General features: G+C 45.0%; 1 protein-coding gene across 2 annotated transcripts in view; it reads left to right on the top strand.

Moving 5' to 3' along the window:
- The first annotated feature begins 7,490 nt into the window (after nt 1–7,490).
- SLC34A2 (solute carrier family 34 member 2) overlaps nt 7,491–21,312 on the top strand; it is a 63,195-nt gene continuing 49,373 nt past the window's right edge. The window contains exons 1-3 of one of the 2 annotated variants that reach the window (XM_077301493.1): nt 7,491–7,698; nt 12,324–12,379; nt 17,242–17,353. The gene's annotated coding sequence lies outside the window, so the exon portion shown is untranslated. The remainder of the gene's footprint in view (nt 7,699–12,323; nt 12,380–17,241; nt 17,354–21,312) is intronic. The other variant, XM_077301492.1, reaches the window with a different exon arrangement.

The raw sequence follows: 21,312 nt of genomic DNA, 5'->3' as shown, positions 1-21,312 counted from the left end.
TCCAATCTTATTCCAAAAATAAGGAATGGTCATCTTATTCCCAGCTGATGACACAGAAGAGAGTCCTTATATTACTGCTCGTCCAGAACAGCTTTATCAGTGCTGTGGTGAGCCCAAGGTCACCCAGCTGGCTGCATGTGGGGGAGTGCAGAATCAGACCCGGTTTCCCAGATTAGAAGTCTGCATTCCTGACCACTACACCAAACTGGCTCTCTGGTAGACTGATTAAGGTTTGTTCAATCAAATGCAGTTTAAAGAAACCACAGTTATGACACATGAGAGCAGCCGAAAGGTCAGTGCTGTGACCCACTTATTGAACGATTTAAAAAACTTCTCTTTCTGTGTAGTTTTCTCTCTGGTCATTATGCACACTTTTTTTTTTTGCAGATTTTCAGAACAGTGCACCTTTAATCTTGACTTTGGGTTCTGTGCCTGCTTTATGCACCATTCTTTTCCCTCCAGAATATTTATTCTGCAGCTATTAACTTCAAAACTGCCAGAAAACCTGGTGCAGAATCGACCCAGGTCTCCCATTCCAATAATCTTAATTACCACACTAAATTTGTTGGGTTGAAAGGCAGGTTGCAAATCTGAAGTACTTATTCTGCGATGGTTCTCCTCCCCAAATACTGTTCTGGCAAGACATTTGCATTCCTAGGGACACTTTTGATTACACACACACACACCAAACTGCCTTTCTACAGGATTATTTTTCTCCCCATTCGATTGTTTGTCCCTCCTGAGGCCAGTTCAGGCACTTGCTTCTCTCTATTGTATTGTGCTTCTCTTCAGGGGATGTAAAAGATTCCTTATTTATTCACTGCAGTCTTCTGAACCCACCTCCTTCCCTACACAGCTTAGGAGACATCCCGTAATCAGGTGGAAACTTTATATTGGCAACACAACTGCGAAGGGGGGGGGGGGGGGAGACATAAATTTACTTTCAGTTGCTGATGCCGAGATACTCCGGGTTAAAAGCGTATCACAAACCAAGGGCCAGACTTCCGGAACACGATACTGTACACACTGTGTTCCTCTTGTTCTCAGGGATGTCAAAGATGTTTTTTCTTTCTCTGCAGTCTTTTAGAAATCTATTTATTCACTTTTGTGCGGGAGCTTCAGTGGACGCCCTCTGAATCTAAGAAAACATTCTATCGGCTGCTCTCGAGGAAACTGTAAAAGACACGGTCGAGCGGCTGCAGCCAAGTTAGCTGTATTTAAAAGAATGTCGCAAACCTATGGCTGAGTTTAAATCCTCTGGTTTTAAAAATGCACGCAATGGAGCAATCTAATGGGTAATCTTACCCAATATAATGAATGGGTAATGCAGCTGAGGAAAAACTTGATAACAAGCACAATAAAAAAATTTCCGTGTTTAGACAAACCCAAGTCAGATTTTCTACCATAACTGATTCAGAATATTTGGAAGTAGCGACCAAGGTGCATCCAGGTTAGGGATAGGGTTCCCAGGATGGCACAGCTCATCTCTATAAATCTTTTTCTGACATGTTTCCTTGTCATAAACGCCTGCTACCACTTTTCCATGCCTGATGGCCAGTCGCCCTTGTGCCCTTTAGGTTAAAAAAGAAATCCATTTCAATGAAAGCTGGCATTCTGAGTTCTGTTTTTCTCAAACAGAACCCTCTCCAAGGTCGTAAACTGGGATGCATAATATTACATCACCCAGACTGTTCTGGAAATGTAGGCATGTTTTAATAGGATTGCTAACACGAATGCTCCAGTTGTGTGACGACATTTTTATTATTTCCAAGGGTAGCTTATTCTGGGTTGGGAAATTCCTGGAAATTTGGGCTGGAGCGTGGGGAGGGTGGCATTCGAGGAGTGTCAGGATCTGCCCGTTTGCCGGCCTCCTGCCACAAGCGTTTGATGCTGGGTTTTGTAAGGTATTGGTCAGGTGCCAATTGTAGCCGATTGGTTAATGTAACAAGTTGGGAGATGGGAACACAGGTCTGGGAAGGTGTATCTGCTTCTAATCCTTTTCTTGTTTTTGCCTTCTGTACTGTGTAGCCTGTTTAGCCTATTCCTTCCAGGAGGACGTACTTGTGGGAGAAGGGGAGGCGGAATGTTATCATGGGGCCGGAACTTGTTGGGTGCAAGGTGCTCCACACACTTTCCATGTGACTGAAGGAGCCAGCTTTTTCCTTAGGAAAAAGGGAAGTTCTGCCTTCTTTAACTGCAGTGTGCTTACACTAGTAGGGGCTGGGAATCCAGGGTTATAATAATCAATGTATTGCCTATCAAATCAGTTTTACCACGAAAAGAGGATAGTTCAAAATGAATATGACAGCAGAAGAAATAACTGACCTTAGGCTATAATTAACATTAAACAATGAATAAAAATAGAAATATATTATCTATACTTTTCATAGAATCATAGAATCATAGAGTTGGAAGGGGCCATACAGGCCATCTAGTCCAACCCCCTGCTCAACGCAGGATCAGCCCAAAGCATCCTGAAGCATCCAAGAAAAGTGTGTATTCAACCTTTGCTTGAAGACTGCCAGTGAGAGGGAGCTCACCACCTCCTTAGGCAGCCTATTCCACTGCTGAACTACTCTGACTGTGAAAGTTTTTTTTCCTGATATCTAGCCTATATCGTTCTACTTGTAGTTTAAACCCATTACTGCGTGTCCTTTCCTCTGCAGCCAATGGGAACAGCATCCTGCCCTCCTCCAAGTGACAACCTTTCAAATACTTAGAGTATTTGTCCCCTCTCAACCTCCTTTTCTCCAGGCTGAACATTCCCAAGTCCCTCAACCTATCTTCATAGGGCTTGGTCCCTTGGCCCCAGATCATCTTCGTCGCTCTCCTCTGTACCCTTTCAATTTTATCGATGTCCTTCTTGAAGTGAGGCCTCCAGAACTGCACACAGTACTCCAGGTGTGGTCTGACCAGCGCCGTATACAATGGACTATGACATCTTGTGATTTTGATGTGATGCCTCTGTTGATACAGCCCAAAATGGCATTTGCCTTTTTTACCGCTGCATCACACTGCCTGCTCATGTTTAGTTTACAATCCACAAGTACCCCAAGGTCTCGTTCACACACAGTGTTACCTAGAAGCGTATCCCCCATCCAGTAGGCATGCTTTTCATTTTTCTGACCCAGATGCAGAACTTTACACTTATCTTTATTAAATTGCGTCTTGTTCTCATTTGCCCATTTTTCCATTGTGTTCAGATCTCGTTGAACTCTGTCTCTATCTTCCGGAGTATTTGCCAGTCCTCCCAATTTGGTGCTCCCATTGGTCATCCTCTCAGGGCCTCTTACAGGTGCCAGGCTGAAGGATGTCTCTGTTAGCTGTCACTAGGGGAAGGACCTTCTCAGTTGTGGCCCCTCCCCTGTGGAATGCACTCTCAGATGACACCCAGGCCCTGTCAGACTCGTTTAGTTTATGCAGGGCATGCAAAGCTGAATTGTTTAGGCTGGCTTTGGAGGATAACTACGATTGGGCTGCTTTAATAGTGGTACAGTATTTGTTATTTGCTTTTATGTTGTTTTTACCTTCTTGGTTTTAATGTTGTAAGTCGCTACAAGACCCTTTGGGTGGATGGCGACTAAAACAAATCTAATTAATAAATCAATCAGGCCTCTCTCTCTTCTTCCGACTGTGATCTACTTGAATGAATAGAAATTTGCCTTTTTTAACAATATACCTCTTGGGAGATTTATTTACTGCACTTAGGATCACACTTCTATGACTGGACAAACAAAATATCCCAACACAGGGGAATTTGATTCCTGTAGTCTGGGTAGCAGTTGTAACTCCAGAAGATCTCCAGATCCCACCTGGAGGGTAGCATCCCTATTGTTTCCAGGGAAACTATCTAAGCAGAATACAGCTTGAGCCCTCTGTAACATTTGGCATGCCGCTAGAGGTATTTTTCCATGGATAGAAACATGTATATGCGTAACTCTGGGCAGAAATGCAACCCGGGGCTGACTTTGGAGCAGGTGATAGCGTTGTTAAAAACGATGGGTTTCTGGATTTGAAATATAGTGGCAGAAAGTGTTTTATAACCGTGTTTTGAAGTAATTAAGCCATCACGGCAAAGTGGTTCTTAACACAAGGAAGATAACAAGGGGAATTCACTGTAGACTTTAAATGATCTAACTGGGATTTTTGTAGTGCAATTCTTGCGCTTGGACATGAGGAACACGGTATATAAGAATGTGCTATAAATCTTTTAGTACTGGAGAAAGGTGTTTTCAGGTCAAGGTGGTTTTAGGTCAATCCCTGTGACACCTTAAGTTCCATGTAGCACTTTCCTGAGTGGAGGGCTTTCCCAACTTTGGGTTGGGAAATTCCTGGAGATTTGAGAGGGGCACCTGGGAGGGGATGGACCTCAATGGGGCTGTGTTGCCATGGAGCAGGGGTAGTCAAACTGCGGCCCTCCAGATGTCCATGGACTACAATTCCCAGGAGCCCCCTGCCAGCATTCGCTGGCAGGGGGCTCCTGGGAATTGTAGTCCATGGACATCTGGAGGGCCGCAGTTTGACTACCCCTGCCATGGAGCATGGGTGGCCAGACTGTGGCTCTCCAAAATTCCATGGACTACAATGACCATAAGCCCCTACAGCATGCCCTCTGAATCTCCCATTCTCATCCAGGAGGGATACCAGCCTCCAGATGGGAGTTGGGGGGAATTACAGCTCATCTCCAAACTTGAAATCAGTCCCCCTGGAGGGGGGGACTCCATAGCATTATATTCCACTGAGGTCTCTCCCTGCATCAAATCCCGCCCACTCCCAGCTCCACCCCCAAAGTCTCCAGGGATTTCCCAACCCAGAGCTGGCAACCCTATCATCCAAGGGAATTGCTCTCTGAATTTGGGGAGTAAGTTGTCATTCCAGGAGATTTCCAGACATCGGCTACAGGCTGACCAACCCTGTTGTTGCCAGAAATAACGTCCTAAGCAGAATACCGCTTGAGCCCTCTGTCACATTTGGCATGCTGTTAGCAATATTTTTCTGTCAATAAAAAACTCTGGTCAGAAATATGCCCCAGGGCTGACTTTGGAGTAGGTGATAATGTTGTTAAAAATGTGTTTTTGGATTTAAAGTGTGATGGTTAACAAGATTTTACAGCTGTGCTTTAAAGTAATTAAGTAATCATGGCAAAGTGGTTTTTCATATAAGGATGGGAACAAGGGGAATAGAGTGTAGACTTTAAACAATCAAATTTGGAGTTTTGTTGCTCAGTCCTTGAATTTAGACATGAGATGCTGTATAAGATTGCTCTGTCAATCTTTTAAGACAGAGGAAACAGTTAATCACGATGTTTTCAGGGCAATCCCTGCGTCATCTTAAATTCCAAGTAGCACACCTTTAAGTGGAGGGATTTGGTCAAAAAGAACATTTGAAGAAGAAGAGTTGGTTCTTATATGCTGTTTTTCTCTACCCGAAGGAGGTCTCAAAGCGGCTTACATTCACCTTCCCTTTCCTCTCCTCACAACAGACACTCTGTGATGGAGGTGAGGCAATGTTATTTTAAATAGTTGAATCTTGGCGTTCTGCATACCTTCATTTGTAGTGGAATCCAGTAGCCTTCATTCGTTCCCCACAGGTTTCCGGTATCGCAGGAAGCGCTAGAAAGGAAGCGATTTTTTTCTTTGCTTGTTCCCGCCCCTGGCCGTCAATCAAATGGAACAGCCAATGGGCGGTTGTTATCGTACTCCCGAAATGCCCCTTTCCCTTTAAGCACAGTTAAAAAAAAACACACACACACGCGTTGCAACAAATATGCATTGATTCGTTGCAACGGAGAGACCCATCTAGCTGGTGTGTGAGCTGGCAATTCGTCGTTCCCCTGAGTGGAACCCTCCCCCCCGAAGGGGCGTGATTTGGGGCCAAAATTAAAGGGAACTGGCAAACAGGGGGCTGTGTTGTGCTTGGGGACTTAGGGGAGCTTTAAAGCACTTCTGTGGAGCGACTGTAGCCGGAGAAGCCTCGCTGGGTGAATGAAGCCTCGCTGGTTCGTTGCTTTCCCCGCTCCGAGGGGGAAAAAATGGCGATCGCTTCGCCAGAAGTTCGGAGGAGAGAGCCAGGGAGAGGGACTTTGTTGCAGCTGCTACATTGAGAACACACAGGTCTTTTTCGCTAGTGTTGCAGGTTGTTGGCAAGAGTGTAGCGATTTTGGCGCTAGTGTTGCAGGAGTGTTGCAGATTGCTCACAACGTCATGCGTAACGCAGTTTTAGTGGCGAAAACAAAATGTAAGACTAGTGCTATATTAAACTCGTGCGGAATGGCCCGAAGAGTTGGTTCTTATATGCTGTTTTTCTCTACCCGAAGGAGTCTCAAAGCGGCTTACATTCACCTTCCCATTCCTCTCCCCACAAAAGTCACCCTGTGAGGGAGGTGAGGCTGAGAGAGCTCTGATATTACTGAAGAAGAAGAATTGGTTCTTATATGCTGCTTTTCTCTACCCGAAGGAGTCTCAAAGCGGCTTACATTCACCTTCCCTTTTTTCTCCTCACAACAGACACTCTGTGAGGGAGGTGAGGCTGAGAGAGCCCTGATATTCCTACTCAGTTAGAACAGCTTTATTATTACTGTTGCAAACCCAAGGTCACCCAGCTGGCTGCATGTGGAGGAGGAGCGGGGAATCAAACCCGACTTGCCAGATTAGAAGTCTGCACTCCTAACCACTACACCAAGCTAGCTATGTATGTGTATCTGATTTCAGGGCTTTCCCCCCTGCAAAGTTGGAGTTTTTCTTATTTTTGTAGAAGGATCTGCCTTGTCTGTCCTTGGCTCCAATCTCCAGGATGGGAGTATCCACAGATGGAACCATGCTGAGAATGACATCTATTGACACCATATATCGGTGTTCATATTTCCACAGTGATTACAAAATTAGTTTCTGGAAGATGCTCAAGACAAGGCTGTTTTGCCACTCCAGGTTTTGTAGAGATGAGGGGGAAAGGAGTGTGTTTGCTACATGGAAGACAATAGGCAATTATGACCTTGTGATCACGACCTGCCAAAGATCTTTAGAAAGCCTCTTTTGACATATGTCATTATCATATGAACGGGCACACATTTAAATATGATTCCACAGTGGTTAATCCACCCCCATTCCGTGCTTTCTCTTTGCAGACACTGAAGGAAAGGAGAGAACCCCTCCTGCGCTCTTCCGATAGCCGTGGTTGACACGATTGCCCGGAAATGTTTTGTTCTCAGAGCCTTCCTAATCTAGAAGCGTTTAGAGAAAGGTCCACACGAGGTGAACCAGCAGGACCTTGTCCCAGACTTTTATACCCATGTAGATAAGTGACACCGGCCGGAAAGGGACACAGTTCAAGGTGCTCACTCTGCCCCCCTCCCCCAAGTCTTTGAAATAGGATTGATTTTTAACAGTCCGTTTTCCTTTGAGGAGGCTTGTCTTTGAAATACCCCCAGGCACTCATTTTGGAAACCGTCCTTCGATAACAAAGCCAGTCAGAATAGGAGCTGTGGAAGTTTTGCACGGCGTGTGACCTTTCAAAGCTTACAAACAGTGCACTTTTGGTCTTGAGGGATGAAAGACAGAATGTCATTCCAGTGGTATTGCTAACTGAAAGAGAAGAAAAAGAAGAGTTGGTTTTTCTACCCTGCTGCTCTCTACCCAAAGGAGCCTCAAAGCGGCTTGCTCGCACCTTCCCTTGCTCTCCCCACAACAGACGTCTTGTGAGGTAGGTGAGGCCAAGAGAGTTCTAAGAGAACTGTGAGAGCAGCCCTAACAGGACTGTCATTAGCCCAAGGTCACCCAACTGGCTGCATTTGGCAGAATAGGGAATCCAACCCGGCCACTGCTCTTAACCACTGACCCAACCCAGCTTCTTTGTGCTGCATACAGTTCCAGTTCCCCTAGCTGTCCCGCAGTAGGGGCCAACCGGAGTCCAATCTGAAATACAAGATAGTGCACTCCCCATTATGGAAGCAGCCCCCCACCCCTCTGTTTCTGATCTGCTATGGGTCTCCCTTTCACACCATCTAGACCAGGCTATCTCAACCAGTGTTTCATGAAACCCTGGGGCAGGGATTCCCAAACAGGGGTCCACGGGAGCTCTGGACAGGATCCGCGACCTTCCTCCTACTGCCTTAATGGACTTGGCCACAAGCTAGGGTACCAGCCAGTTCCATTACTCCCTCTCCCGAGCAAGAGTGAGTTCTCTCATGGTTTCTGTGCTTGGGAGTGGGTGAACACTTGCTCCCCAATTTAAACCACATCCTGTCTCTACCCACTTAGTCCTCTTCAGACCTGCCTGTTAACACAGGTAGTGATGTCACTTCTGGTGATGTGTCATTTCCGGGGGCATGGCAAGGGGGTGGGGCCAGCTGACATCACTTCCAGGGGGGGGAGGTCCTCAAAGTCTGAACAATTGTTTTAGGGGTTCCTAAAGGTTGAAAAGGTTGAAAAAGGCTGCCCTGGGGTTTTCTAGATGGCTCTGGAAGGGTTTCCTGGATGGGTGGGAATTAATTTTTATATATCTTTAAAATTTGTTAAACATTTATCGGGTGATATGAGCACATATGGTCACGTCAAGCTATTTGCCCCTCCCAAAGTGGCCAATTATGGGCCTGGAGGGGGGAAGGGGAGGGGCCTCGGGTGCGTGTGTACACAATTGTGCTTCCCAACCGTATTCTGCATGATTATGCCACTTCTGGGGTTTCTCAAATCTGAAGAATGTTTCAGGGGTTTCTCAACGGTAATTTGCAAAAGGCTGAGCTAGGCCCAACCCAGATATCTTATGCAAGTAAATCACTTGGGCTGCTAGCTCCATGAGGTCCTGCATGATGATTATATCCCCCTAGCTCCCCCTTCTTGGAAATCCTGCCTGTGTGCACACATCTGATCTGCCAAACAGGCACCCATGCATAGGTCCCTCGTCTACCAATGGAGGCTCAAGTGCCTGCTGCTGATACTCTGCCTTTGTCAGTGATCACGTGAATATGCCATTTGGCCTGGCAACCCAGCCACATTTATTGCTATGTAAATGAGTAGAAATTACTCTGTGGTATGCATTTCCTCCATAGTCTTCTGTGAATGCTCCTGAGACTATAAAGCTCTACCTCTGAACCATGGTGTGTGTGTGTAGGGATGAGCTTGAGGTGCCTGCTGCGAATTTCTGCTTCCTTAATGTCAGTGATCAGGTGAACATGCAATTTGATTCAGTCTCCCATTGCCCGGAATAGGCCGAGAACAGCCTGGGTGTTTCGCGTGGCTTTTTCTTAGGAAGGAAGGCCTTAACTCTGGGTGGCTCTCTGGGAGCTGGTTTAGAGTGATTATTCCCAGAAATCAGTCCTTCGTAGCTTGATTTCCTCAGACCAAGGCTCTCTAATTTAATGATACTGGCTGCAATTGAAATACTAATTGCGGACTACATTAGTTGGAATGTGAATGTAATGTAATTCCTTCCTCAAACTCTCATCCCCCTTCTAGAGTTACCGTAGGCACTTTTTGAGGTGCATAATGGCTGGAAAAAACCAGTGCAGTATCACAGCTCATGCATAAATGGGAATGTTTAAAAAAAAATTTTTTTTAAGGACGATTTAAAAGGGTTGGCGAACTGACTGCATTGAAAACTGATACATGCATAATAAGCCCTGGTCTCCATACTGCAGAGATCAGTTCCTCTGGAGAAAATAACTGCTTTGGCAGGTGGGCATTGGAAACCACCTTGAACCACAAGGAATGGTGGGGTATATGTGTTTGAATGAATGAATGAATGAATGAATGAATGAATGAATGAATGAATGAATAATAACGCACTGTAGTCTCTCTCGTCTCCCAGTCCTTTCCCCCCCTCCCCCGCCCCAGCAATAACTGGGAATTGCAAATCCTCAGGGGATGGCGGTAACTTCTCTGTGGTTCAATTTTCCTACAAAACCATCTGAAGGAACGTAAACACCTGGAAGGGCTGTCAGTTGTGTATCTGTCCCATTTTCTGTCAGGGGCAAGCAGGTGGGCAGGACTTAGTGACACGGGGGATGTGGCAGGGCCTCTGCAGACAAAAGCCAGCCTACAAACTGTCCCACCTTCCTAGTGCCTGACGCCCCCCCCCCCCAAGTGGTGGTGGCAGAGGGGCCGGCCACAAATCCCTCAGCTTTGCCATCAGGAGGGTGGGACAGGGAACTGATGACCATCAGGACTGGCAGCCCACACCGATGAGCTGGGTTACAGCTGGGCATTTCTGTGTGATGTGAGCAGCAACTGCACCCAGCCTTGGGTTCACAGTATCAGGGAGCCAGGCCAGCTGTGGCTGGCATGAATGCTGTTGAGGTGTCCCCTGGCCACTAGGATGAGTGTGCCAGGGCACAGACCAGTCCAGGTACATGGCTCCCATTGCCTGTGGGGGCTTGACAGGGTCCAGTGTACCCCCATCAAGTATGGCACCCAGAGTGTGAGCCCTGGTCCCCATACCTTAATAACTCTCGTGTGGGTTGTCGGTGGTGGGTTGGATGACTCCTAGAGATTTGGAGATGGAGCTTGGAGTGGGGAAGGATCTCAGTTGGGTATAATGGTAGTCTACCCTCCTGAACAGCCCCTTCTGTCAGGGGAACACCTCAACGAGCATTCGGGCCATCAAGTGCCAATATGCTGTCGATCCCTGGCCCCAAAGAAGTGTGCCTGGCTTCAATGTGGGCCATGGCTTTTTAAGCCCCAACCCCAGTCTGGTGGAGTATGTTGCCAGCAGAGATCTGGGCCCTGACAGAACTATCAAACTTCTGTAGGATTTGCAAAATGACACTCCTCTGCCAGGTGTATAGATGAGGTCAGAGCAAGCAACAAAATCAATGGGCCTCCCCCTCCTCCCAGAATATCCCCCTCCCCAAACACAGCAGCACAACTGGCTAGGGATATTGGTTGCAGAAAAGATTAATGAAGAGAAAGCAGAGCGCCAAGATAGCTTGAAATATTTTACTGAATATGATTTATTGCATTGTTTTGTGTTTATTTTAACATGTGGTCCACTGCTGTGGTTTATAAATCACAAATAATAATAATATTGATGATGATCTGGGGATCAGTTGCGATACCCTCCTGAACATCCCGTTTCTTCAAGGAAACAACTGGGCATCAGTTGTAATTCTGGGAGTTTCCAGGCCTTGCCTAGAGGTTGACCACCCTTAAAGAAGAAGAAGAAGAGTTGGTTCTTATATGCCGCTTTTCCCTACCCGAAGGAGGCTCAAAGCGGCTTACAGTCGCCTTCCCATTAAGCAATGTGTCAGGAGATATTCTGAAATCTGGATTTCAGATTTCTCATAATGGATACTGAAGTACAAAAGGAGTATGCTACAGCAACATACTTTGCTACTATCTCAAAATCACAGGTGGGCGTTTTCAAGAGCTGAATTGATTATGCCTTTCCTTATGCTTATATATTTATGCTTTCATTTATACCCCGCCACTCACGACCATGTCGCCTCGTGACAGGTCACAATATAAAACACGACCACAAATCCCCATTAAACCCATTAAAACATAAAAATCCCTAAAAATACAATACAATTTTAATACCCATGAATGTTTCTTGGTTTATGCAAAGTACTTAGTTTGGGAATATCTACTGGATATTCTACTAGCTGTAATTTGGTTTTGTACGCAGTATCCAAGTTTTGCTACATCGTGATTCGTAAACAGAAATCACTTTTAAATAACATGAACAGCTAATGTGCACAAGCTAATGATGATATTAAAGAAAAAAGATGTTGCACATAATTACCGTTTTGTGAACAATTACAAATCAGCCAGCGTGGTGTCACGGTTGAGAACAGCGGCTTCTAATCTGGAGAGCTGTGTTCGATTTCCTCCTCCTCCTCTACAAACAGCCAGCTGGGTGACCTTGGACCAGTCACAGTTCTCTCAGAGCTCTCTCAGCCCCACCTACCTCACCGGGCGTCTGTTGTGGTGAAAGAAAGGGAAGGCGATTGTAAAATCCTTTGAGATTCCTTCAGGTAGTAAAGAGCAGGGTCTAAAAAAAAAAAAAACTCCTTTTCTTGATTAAATTATCATGTTGCCTGAACTAATATTCAGTTCATGTTGCCTAAACTAATAGTTCAGCAGTGGAATAGGCTGCCTAAGGAGGTGGTGAACTCCACTGGCAGTCTTCAAGCAAAGGTTGGATGCACACTTTTCTTGGATGCTTTAGGATGCTTTGGGCTGATCCCGCGTTGAGCAGGGGGTTGGACTAGATGGCCTGTATGGCCCCTTCCAACTCTATGATTCTATGACTATCCGGTGAGGTGAGATGGATTCAAAAGGACTTTTCAGGACGTTCGCTGTTATCTAAACTTCATTGTCTTTGTCTGCCAGGTACAAGAAGGGGAAATAACATGCCAGACCAGTTTGAAAGCTAGGCTTCCCTGAAGGTAAATGAAGTTATTGTTATTCTTTCACGGTTGAACGGTCTCCGTTTTGGAAAGACAGGGATGGCAGCATGTAATTTCTCTGAAGACAAGGGCGTTGTGCATTCGTGGGATCCTGGCCCTGCCGGGTGCTTGAGAGACTGTTCTGGTCAGCAACTAGCTTTAAATAGAGGCATATATTTGAATGGCACAGGCTGAAGGCCCTGCTGATTCACTGCAAGGGAACTGAGGCAGAGACAAAGTGTTCTTCTCTTACCCACCCACTCACGGGCCTTCCTCGGTGACTAGTGGGGGCACAGAGGGCAGAATGCTTGCCTGACACAACACAAGTTGCTGATTCCCACTAGACTTGCTGACTCAGGATGGTGAGTAGTGGTTAGAGCAGGCTTTCTCAACTAGGGTTTCACGAAACCCTGGGATTTCTTGACAGGCCTGGAGGGGTGGGAGTTCCCTGGATGGGGTTCAGTTAATGAATTTGTAAACTATATATTTTTTTTCAATTTGTTAAACATGTATTGGGCACTATGTATTTATTTAATTTATTATTCAATTTATAGCCCGCCCTACTCCGAAGCTCAAGACAGGTTACAAAACAGTCATACATGGTCATGTCGACACACCCACCCCTCCCAAAATGAGGGGGTGGGAAGGAGAGGTGGGCATAACTATGTTTCTCAACCATATTCTGCAAGATAGCACCAGTTCTGGGGTTTCTCAAAGCCTGAAAAATATTTCAGGGACTAAAAAAGGCTAAATTAGAGTGTCAGAGACATGGGTTCAAATCCCCATTCTGCTATAAAAGCCTATTTGTGAATCGTTTACTTATATATCCAGAGGGTTTCCAAGCCCACCTTGACAACCAGCAGAAGACAGGAGGGACGAGAACATGGGGGATGTTGTCCAACTGCATGACATCACTTCCAGTAAAGCCCAGAAGTGACATCACACCTCTCTAGAAATTGACTGATACTCTATGGTAAAACCTCTCTTGGAATCACCTAAAATGCTATGGTTTTATCGTAGTGGGTCAGTCAGTTCCTGGAGAAGCATGGAGTCATGTTTGAGCTTTCCCAAGAGTGATGACATACTGTTGGCAGATGGCCATTTTTAAATTTTATCTTTGTCCCAGGAAACCCTGGCTGCCAACTTCCAGGTGGGTCCTGGAGATCTCCCAGGGCCATTCCGCACTCGTCCAAAATAGCACAATGGTTACAAATTGAAATCGCTACAGGTTTGCTGTTATGCACAACGTCATTGACAATCTGCAACACTCCTGAAACCAATCCGCAAAAAGCGCTTCATTGTAGCGCTTTCAGGGAAACCCCCAAAAGTGGATTCACCCTCCGGAAAGCGCAACACTCTTGCAACCAATCAGCAACACTAGCGGGAAAGTTCTGTGCATTACCATTGTTGCGGTTTCTACAAAGTCCCGCCCCCTAGCTCTCTCCTCTGATCTTCCTCCTCTGATCTTCCGGCGAAGCGATCACCATTTTTTTTCTCCGAGCGAGTGGAGATCAACGCACCGGCGAGCCTTCGTTTACCCAGCGAGGCTTCCCTGGCTGCAGAGCTGTTTTAAGTCACCAAGCACGAAACAACACACAGCCCCGTTTGCTGGTTTATTTTCCCTTAATTTTTTACTGTATTTTCGGCCGAAAATCTCACCCGTGCCGGGGGGGGGATTTTTTTCGCTTGGGGGGAGCGTGGCAACGATGAAACGACAGCTCAAACGCCACCTGCTACCTAGATGGGTCTCTCTGTTGCAACGAATCAACACAGATTCGTTGCATTGTGTGTGTATGTGTGTGTGTGTGTGTGTGTGTGTGTGTGTGTGTGTGTGTGTGTTTTAAACCTTCCTTAAAGGGAAAGGGGCTTTTTGGGATCATGATAACGGCCGCCCACTGGCTGCTTGACGGCCAGGGGCAGGATGAGCTCGGCAATATCGCTTCCTGGCTAGCGATTTTATGGTGAGACCGGAAACCTGTGGGAAACGATAGAAACGCAACTGGATTCCACTACAAAGTCAGGTATGCATAACGACGAATTCCACAATTTAAAATTGCATTTTTTCGTCCCGCAACCAATTTGCCACATAGATCCTGGTGCGGAATGGCCCCCAGAATTAACATGGATTAGAAAATGGCTGCTTTGGAGTTTGGGCTGTATGGCATATACCCGGATAAAGATGGTGCCATCCCTCTCCAAAGCCTTTGCTCCCTGGGCTTCACTCCAAGAATTGCCTAACTCAGAGTGGGCAACCTAGATCACCTTTAGGGGTGTAGTTCTCTGAGATTTGAAGATATTAAGGTCTATGAGATTTGGCTCTGTCATATCAGTGAAAAGGAGAACCTACGGTACTAGCAAATGCCCAGTGGAGAACTTTGTGGATCCTACAAGAGATCTCCCTCTCCTTCTGTTGTTGGCAAAATGTTCCTCCAGATGAAAGTTGCTGGTTATCTGCTTAGACCATTTGTATTGCCTCATCTATATTGTGTCCTCACACATCCAGGCATGCTGGGTGTGTGTGTGGGTGTGGGTTTGCAGGAGGCTGATAGAAAGTGTGTCACAAGAGCACATATTTGTCACGTCATAAATAAGACATTGTTTTGACATTATATTCCCAAAGGGTTCAAGTATTTGGTACAATGATTCCTCTCCTCCTTCCCCGAAATTACCAGAATTCTATTTCTGAGTAATTTGTACGTAGAACATGGGTGGAGGCCATTGAACCATCACATACATTTTCATGGTTGTTCCAGCCCTACAAGGGGCTGCCCCTGCTCGTATCTACTTCCTTTCCCTGTTTTTTTACATTTCTCTTTCCTTCCATTCATATGCAACAAGAATCCTGGCACAGAATCCAGGTTACCTAGGAACAGAAATTGTCTATCCCTGACTCCTCTACAGAAGGGAAGGTTGGAGGAGCTGGGTGGTTTGGCCAAAAAGATTGAAGGTCTAGATTCCCATGCCTTTAATAGCCGCATAACAGTAATTTAGGCAATTGCGTTACCCCCCCCCCCTCCTCCAAATCCTTCCAGTTCTCTGGTATAAAGACCAGCCCCTAGCACAGTTTCTTCTTCTATGCAACTGTTTTCAGTATAAGAACCCATGATTCCACTGTACATTTGCTACGGACTCTATCAATTCCTGGGAATGAATTTGACTAAAAAAAAATTGTAACCCCCCCCCCCCCATTATCTGAAGCCTTGGAAACTGATACCATCAGATTTATCCAGATGGAAAAAAATCTCCTGGCTGGGAAGAATTTCAGCAATTGAAATGAATGTATTGGCAAAATTATTTTTATTTGAAATCCAACCTAAACCGGCTTTGCGCGGCTCCCCATTGGCTGCTCAGCCCTGAATAGACACTCGGAGGGGCCAATCAGGAGACGCTTCGCGGCTCCTGACTGGCACCTCTGAGTTTTTATCCCGGACAGGGACCCCCCTAACTCCTCCCCAACAGCCCTTACCCTTTTATTTAATCCGCTCCACAGGAGCAGTTTAAAGATCCGCTCCACAGGAGCGGTTTAAAGATATGAAAATATTTTGATATAGTGGCAAAGACAGATAAATTTGGAATGGTAAGAAAACCAGAATAAATTTTAAAGTATTCCAAGATGGAAAAAAAGTGGAGGGGGGTTAGCAGTTCCAAATATAAAATTACATTCTCCAACGTTTGGTCTGAGTTGCAGATTGGTTTGAAAATACAAAACAAAAAATATTAAAACTTGAATAATTAATGGAAATCTGATGCCTTTCTAAACTTTCAAGAACGGAATATAAACCAGCTGACTATGCAGTAATGATGAAATTAATGTCATATCTGAAAAAATAAATCAATATTGATTAGAATGAGAAGCAGTTTAAAATAGCATGTGTGCGCGCACAAATACACACACACACACATACATACATACTTCTCACAAATGTATTTCAGTGTCAAAGCAGAATGAGAATAAAATTTGAATATAAATTGATAAAATTGAAATTTGAATAATAATATATTATTATAATATTATTAATAGGCTGCCTAAGGAGGTGGTGAGCTCCCCCTCACTGGCAGTACTCAAGCAAAGGTTGGATGCACACTTTTCTTGGATGCTTTAGGATGCTTAGGGCTGATCCTGCGTTTAGCAGGGTGTTGGACTAGATGGCCTGTATGGCCCCTTCCAACTCTATGATTCTATGATTATTGATATTCTTTTTATTGTAAGATATATAATGGATCTTTTGGGATTTTATATATTAATAGTCATAGTTAATATGTTACAGTTATATGTAGAGGAGATGAGGTGTGTAATAGGGAATGTGTAGTAATGATAAAAATTAATATAGTGGTAAAATAGACATAATATTCAGAAGGTAGACTATCTAAGGACTATTGTAAATATTATGAGGAGGAGGAGGACGTTGGGGAGAAATTTTTTCTTGTTTGTTTTATATACCCTGAAATTTATAGTAATTTTTGAATAATATGATCTTTTGGAAGGTAATGCTTATGTTTTAATAAGCGAGGCTTCTTCAGCTGAAGTCCCTCCACAGAAGTGCTTAACAGTAAAACAAAGCTCCCTTCTGCAATTGTCTTTAAAGTTTCCGAGCATAATACAGCCCCCCTGTCCGACACTGCCTGTAATTTCAGCCAGAAAGCACCCATCGGGGGGGGGGGGAGAGATTTTTTTTTTACTTGAAGAACATGTAAACAATTAAGTGCCAGCTCCTACACCAGCGAAAAAGGTCTTTCTGAGACACTGAATGAACAAATATTCGTTGCTACTGGTGTTTTCGAATTTTTAAAAAAACAGTTTTTAAAGGGAAAGGAGCACGAACATAACACTTCATTGGCTGTTCTGTTTGATTGATGGCCAGGGGCAGGAAGAAGCACAGAAAAATATTGCCTCCTTTGTTGCAATTCTGGCAAGAAACCTGTGGGGAATGAATAGATTGCTACTGGGACTCCAATATTCCACTAGAATTGAAGGTATGCGGAATGACAAAATTCCACTATTAAATATAGCTTTTCTGTATACTGCAAACATTTAGCAACATTGGTCATTGTGCCGAATGGCCCCTTGTCTTCCTGATCATTAGCAGTACAGGAATGTTGATACCGGCCTACTTTTCAAAGTTACGTATTTGCCGTGAGGTATATTACTGCCACTGTGCATTACCCCATGCCAAAACCATAATAACCATAATAATCCTGTGGAGAAAGTATTTAATTCCCACAATTTACATTGTGCTGGTTATTGGATACGGGACACTTATCCAATCTTCCAATCTTCTTGGACTAAGGCTGTTCACTGAGGAATCCAAAGTCTGGGTTCTCCATATTATCTAAATTAGCTCATGATCAAGCTGCATCATTAGTTAAGGAGAGGATACAAGACAATCAACGTCAACTGGACCTGAGTAAAGCTCCAACTTTATTGGCCTCAGTTAAAACAAGGTATGTTCTGGCCCCTGCCACTTACCTGTCTCAGCTGGTAATAAGTAAACAAAGAAGGGCATTTACCCTTGCAAGATGCTAAGTCTTGCCTTCAGCTCTTGTAGAGTGTCGCTATAAGAACATTCCCCTTACACTTAGACAATGTTTCTGTGGGAGTGGTGAAATTGATACAAGAGAGCATATATTGTTCCACTGCTCTGCTTATGTAGACATTCGTAGCAACTTGGTTGAACCATTCCTTGAAAGGTTGCCAGAACATCACGATGGAGATCGAGCAAAGAGGCTGCTAAGTGATGAGTCCCCCCAGGTGACAACTCAGCTGGCTAAGTTTTGTGCTGCTGCCATAAAAATCCGATGCTCTAAAGTAGTATAATTTTAAGTTCTGTTTTATGATCTGTTTCAAATTGTATTATATTAAATTACTATATTCTTTTGGTCTTTTATGTATTGACTTCATATAACTTGGTCTGAATGACTGTAATAACGTTTGACTGACTGATATGGGACGCTTGATTCCAAATGCTTTCTCAGCTTTGAAGTTCAGTGTGGTGGTGGTTCTCTTGAACTCTACTGACCTCACAGAATTGTTATTACGTCAAAATGGGGAAAAGATACGTCACAGCTTACCCAGAGCCCTAGGGCTAGGGCATGCAAAACAAAGATCTAAACAGACTTAATTACATCATTGAACGTGCAGATGTTAATATCATTGTCACAAAGATCTTGGGCATCCACTGATTGGCTAAGATGCAATACTTAAAACATTGTTTACAATACATATAGAAGAAGAGATACTTCCTTAGGTGTGGTCTCCTTCATCTCGACTAATAGTTGAACAGGCGTGGGTGTGCCTGTTCATTCAGGACACATCAGTTACATACAAGCAAGGATGGAATCCAAGATGGTAATGTAACTGAATCAGCTCTAATAGTGACTTGGCATGTAATCCTATACATAGCCAGAACAATAAAGCTCCAGAGCAACTTCCTCAACAGCCCACATGCGGGTGCATGTAAGTGTCGCCATCGTATCTGACTTACACTGTTACTTTGTTCCTCAAAGCCATCTTCTGTTTTCTCTGTGGCCCCATGAGTGCCTTCCTGAACTAGCAAACCTGGCTGCTGACTCCCTGGGAAGAGTAAAGCTCCTATTCAGCTACTGGTGCTTGTTACTTCCTGGTCGCCAGTTCAACCCTAACAACGACAGACCCTGCTGAGGGAGTATCTGCTGCTGCCACCTCCTGGATATGTCACCACCAAGAGACCATGCTTAGACTTTGATATCTACTGTGAAACCCGGTAGCCCATGTGGTGAGTTCACCTGCCCCTGCCCCAGTGGTTTCTTTGTCTCTGTCAGTCCTCACAGTGGCTGATGTCCCAGCTTATTGTGTCCAGTGCTTCCAATTTATTCCCACCAGATGACAACAGCTACCAGCATAGGCGGCATAATCCCCCCAGCATTATCCAGTGAATAGAGGGGATCACTTCGGATAATCAGTCCCCCACTGCAGATCAACTCAGCTTACCTTGACTCTTGGCCAGCGTTTGGCCTTGAGTGCATTCTTTACACTGGCTGGCAGACTCTCAAACGTGGTATGGGGATGCGGGGTGTGGAAGCTCAGCCAGGCTGGCCCACCCTGAGGCCTCATGTGGAGCCACGGAAACTGGAGAAAGAGCTACAGAGGTTGGATTCTCGACTGGAGAGACCAGCCCTTGGGTTGGATGTGGAGTCAAAGAGGACAAGCATGAGTCCCATGGCTTCTGACTGGGATCTGGGCTTGTTGTGCTGGAGGTCTGCCCTGGCAGGTGAGCATCAATGACTTCAGCAGGAAGCAGTGGGAGGGCTGACTGCCATCCCACAGGGCTAGGTAGTTACTGCTTGGCTTTTGCAGGGCGATTGGAACCTCTGGACTGCCAAGTCGGCTCACTCCCTGGGTCAGTTCATAAAGAACAACTTTGTACCCATTTAAGAAAGACCAGCCCCATAGTTGTGGTTAAACTTGAACCTGCCCAAGAAACTCCATACTGCAAGGCGGATCCACCAGTACAATCTTACAGAGAACAGAGTTGTCACCTTTTCAAAAGCCAACTCATATTAACAGAATGACTGCTGGACTAAAGAACTGACTTTAAGTACAAGGGTCCTTTGCAATCATTAATTCTCACCCAGTAGAAAATTGTTGAAAGGCTGGCCACTTTAAACAGATAGCCTAAGGGTTCTCACTGAAGATGAGCAGATCAGGCAAGGGCAACCTTGACTTAGATGTGTCTATGATATTTGTTTTGATTAAGAATTTAAATTGTTATTCTGGTTGAAGGTGGGGAGGGAGAGACTGAGACAGTAAGGTGGGCAGTGATGGGGGGGGGGATGGAACAGACAAGGAGCAAAAGGGATTATGGTGAGGCCAGCCAAGGGCTGGGGATCCCAGTGATTGGGAGTGAGGGAAATATGGTAGAGGGATGAGGTGGTTAAAATGAAGGATCAAGAGATACAGGAAAGCTCATGACTCTTTTAAGCTGCATCCCATACTAAGAGATGCTAGTGGTGGAGTAAGGAAAGATAGCCACCCTCTGACATTGATGTTGTGCAACACCAGGCCCATAAATAAGAAGGCCACAGCCCTGCATGACATATTTGCAGGTCAGGATGTGGATTTGCCTGATGGAAACCTGAGTGCAGGAGCGGGAGGCAGTTGCCCTAAGACAACTTGCCTTACCCGGGTGTTCAGTCTTTCACCAATCCAAGACAAGAGAACAGGTGTTGGTGGTTCTTCTGGGAGTTGCCCATCCCAAAAATCTTGAGAATTGAATATGTAGAATTTGAGTGGGGCACAGTGGAGAGTTTGGCCATCTACCTGGTGTACCAGCTGCCTAATACATCAACTGATGCCCTCCCTGAACTTCCTGGAGATAGTTGCTGGGTGGGCTATGCAGTTCTCCAAATTATTAATTTTGGGGGACTTCAATATCCACGCAGAAAAGACTGACTCCCTGCAGAGTTTGGACCTTGTGTCGGCCGTGGCAACACTAGGACTCTTTCAATTTGTTGCTGGCCCAAAACATCTAGTATGCCACACCCTGGACTTGACCTTTGGGATGGGGATAAATGTCAGCCTGGTCCAATCAACGAGGTTGCCATGGTCAGACCACAACACCCTGAAGACTCAGACTGATATATCATCATCATCATCATCAATAATGATAATGATAATGAGATAATGATAATGATAATGATAATGATATAGGATTTGTATGCCACCCTCCCAAGCAGCTCAGGGCAGTGAACAACATAAAACACCTATGATAGATAATACATATAAATACAAATATGCATTTTATTAAAATTATTGTTTTAAAATCAACATTTATAATCATCACAGTCGTCCAGTCCTTAAATTTTGCCTCATCCTAACTGTTCCTGTTGGGTATTCTGATGGAAGTTCTGGGGAGGTTCTGGAGGACCCAATAGGTGTTACCAGATCACTGGTCACA

The sequence above is a fragment of the Paroedura picta genome, chromosome 10 (genome assembly GCF_049243985.1).
Source record: "Paroedura picta isolate Pp20150507F chromosome 10, Ppicta_v3.0, whole genome shotgun sequence".
NCBI lineage: Eukaryota > Metazoa > Chordata > Lepidosauria > Squamata > Gekkonidae > Paroedura > Paroedura picta.
Note: the sequence above shows the minus strand (reverse complement) of the source record. Positions and strands in the feature narration are given on the sequence as shown.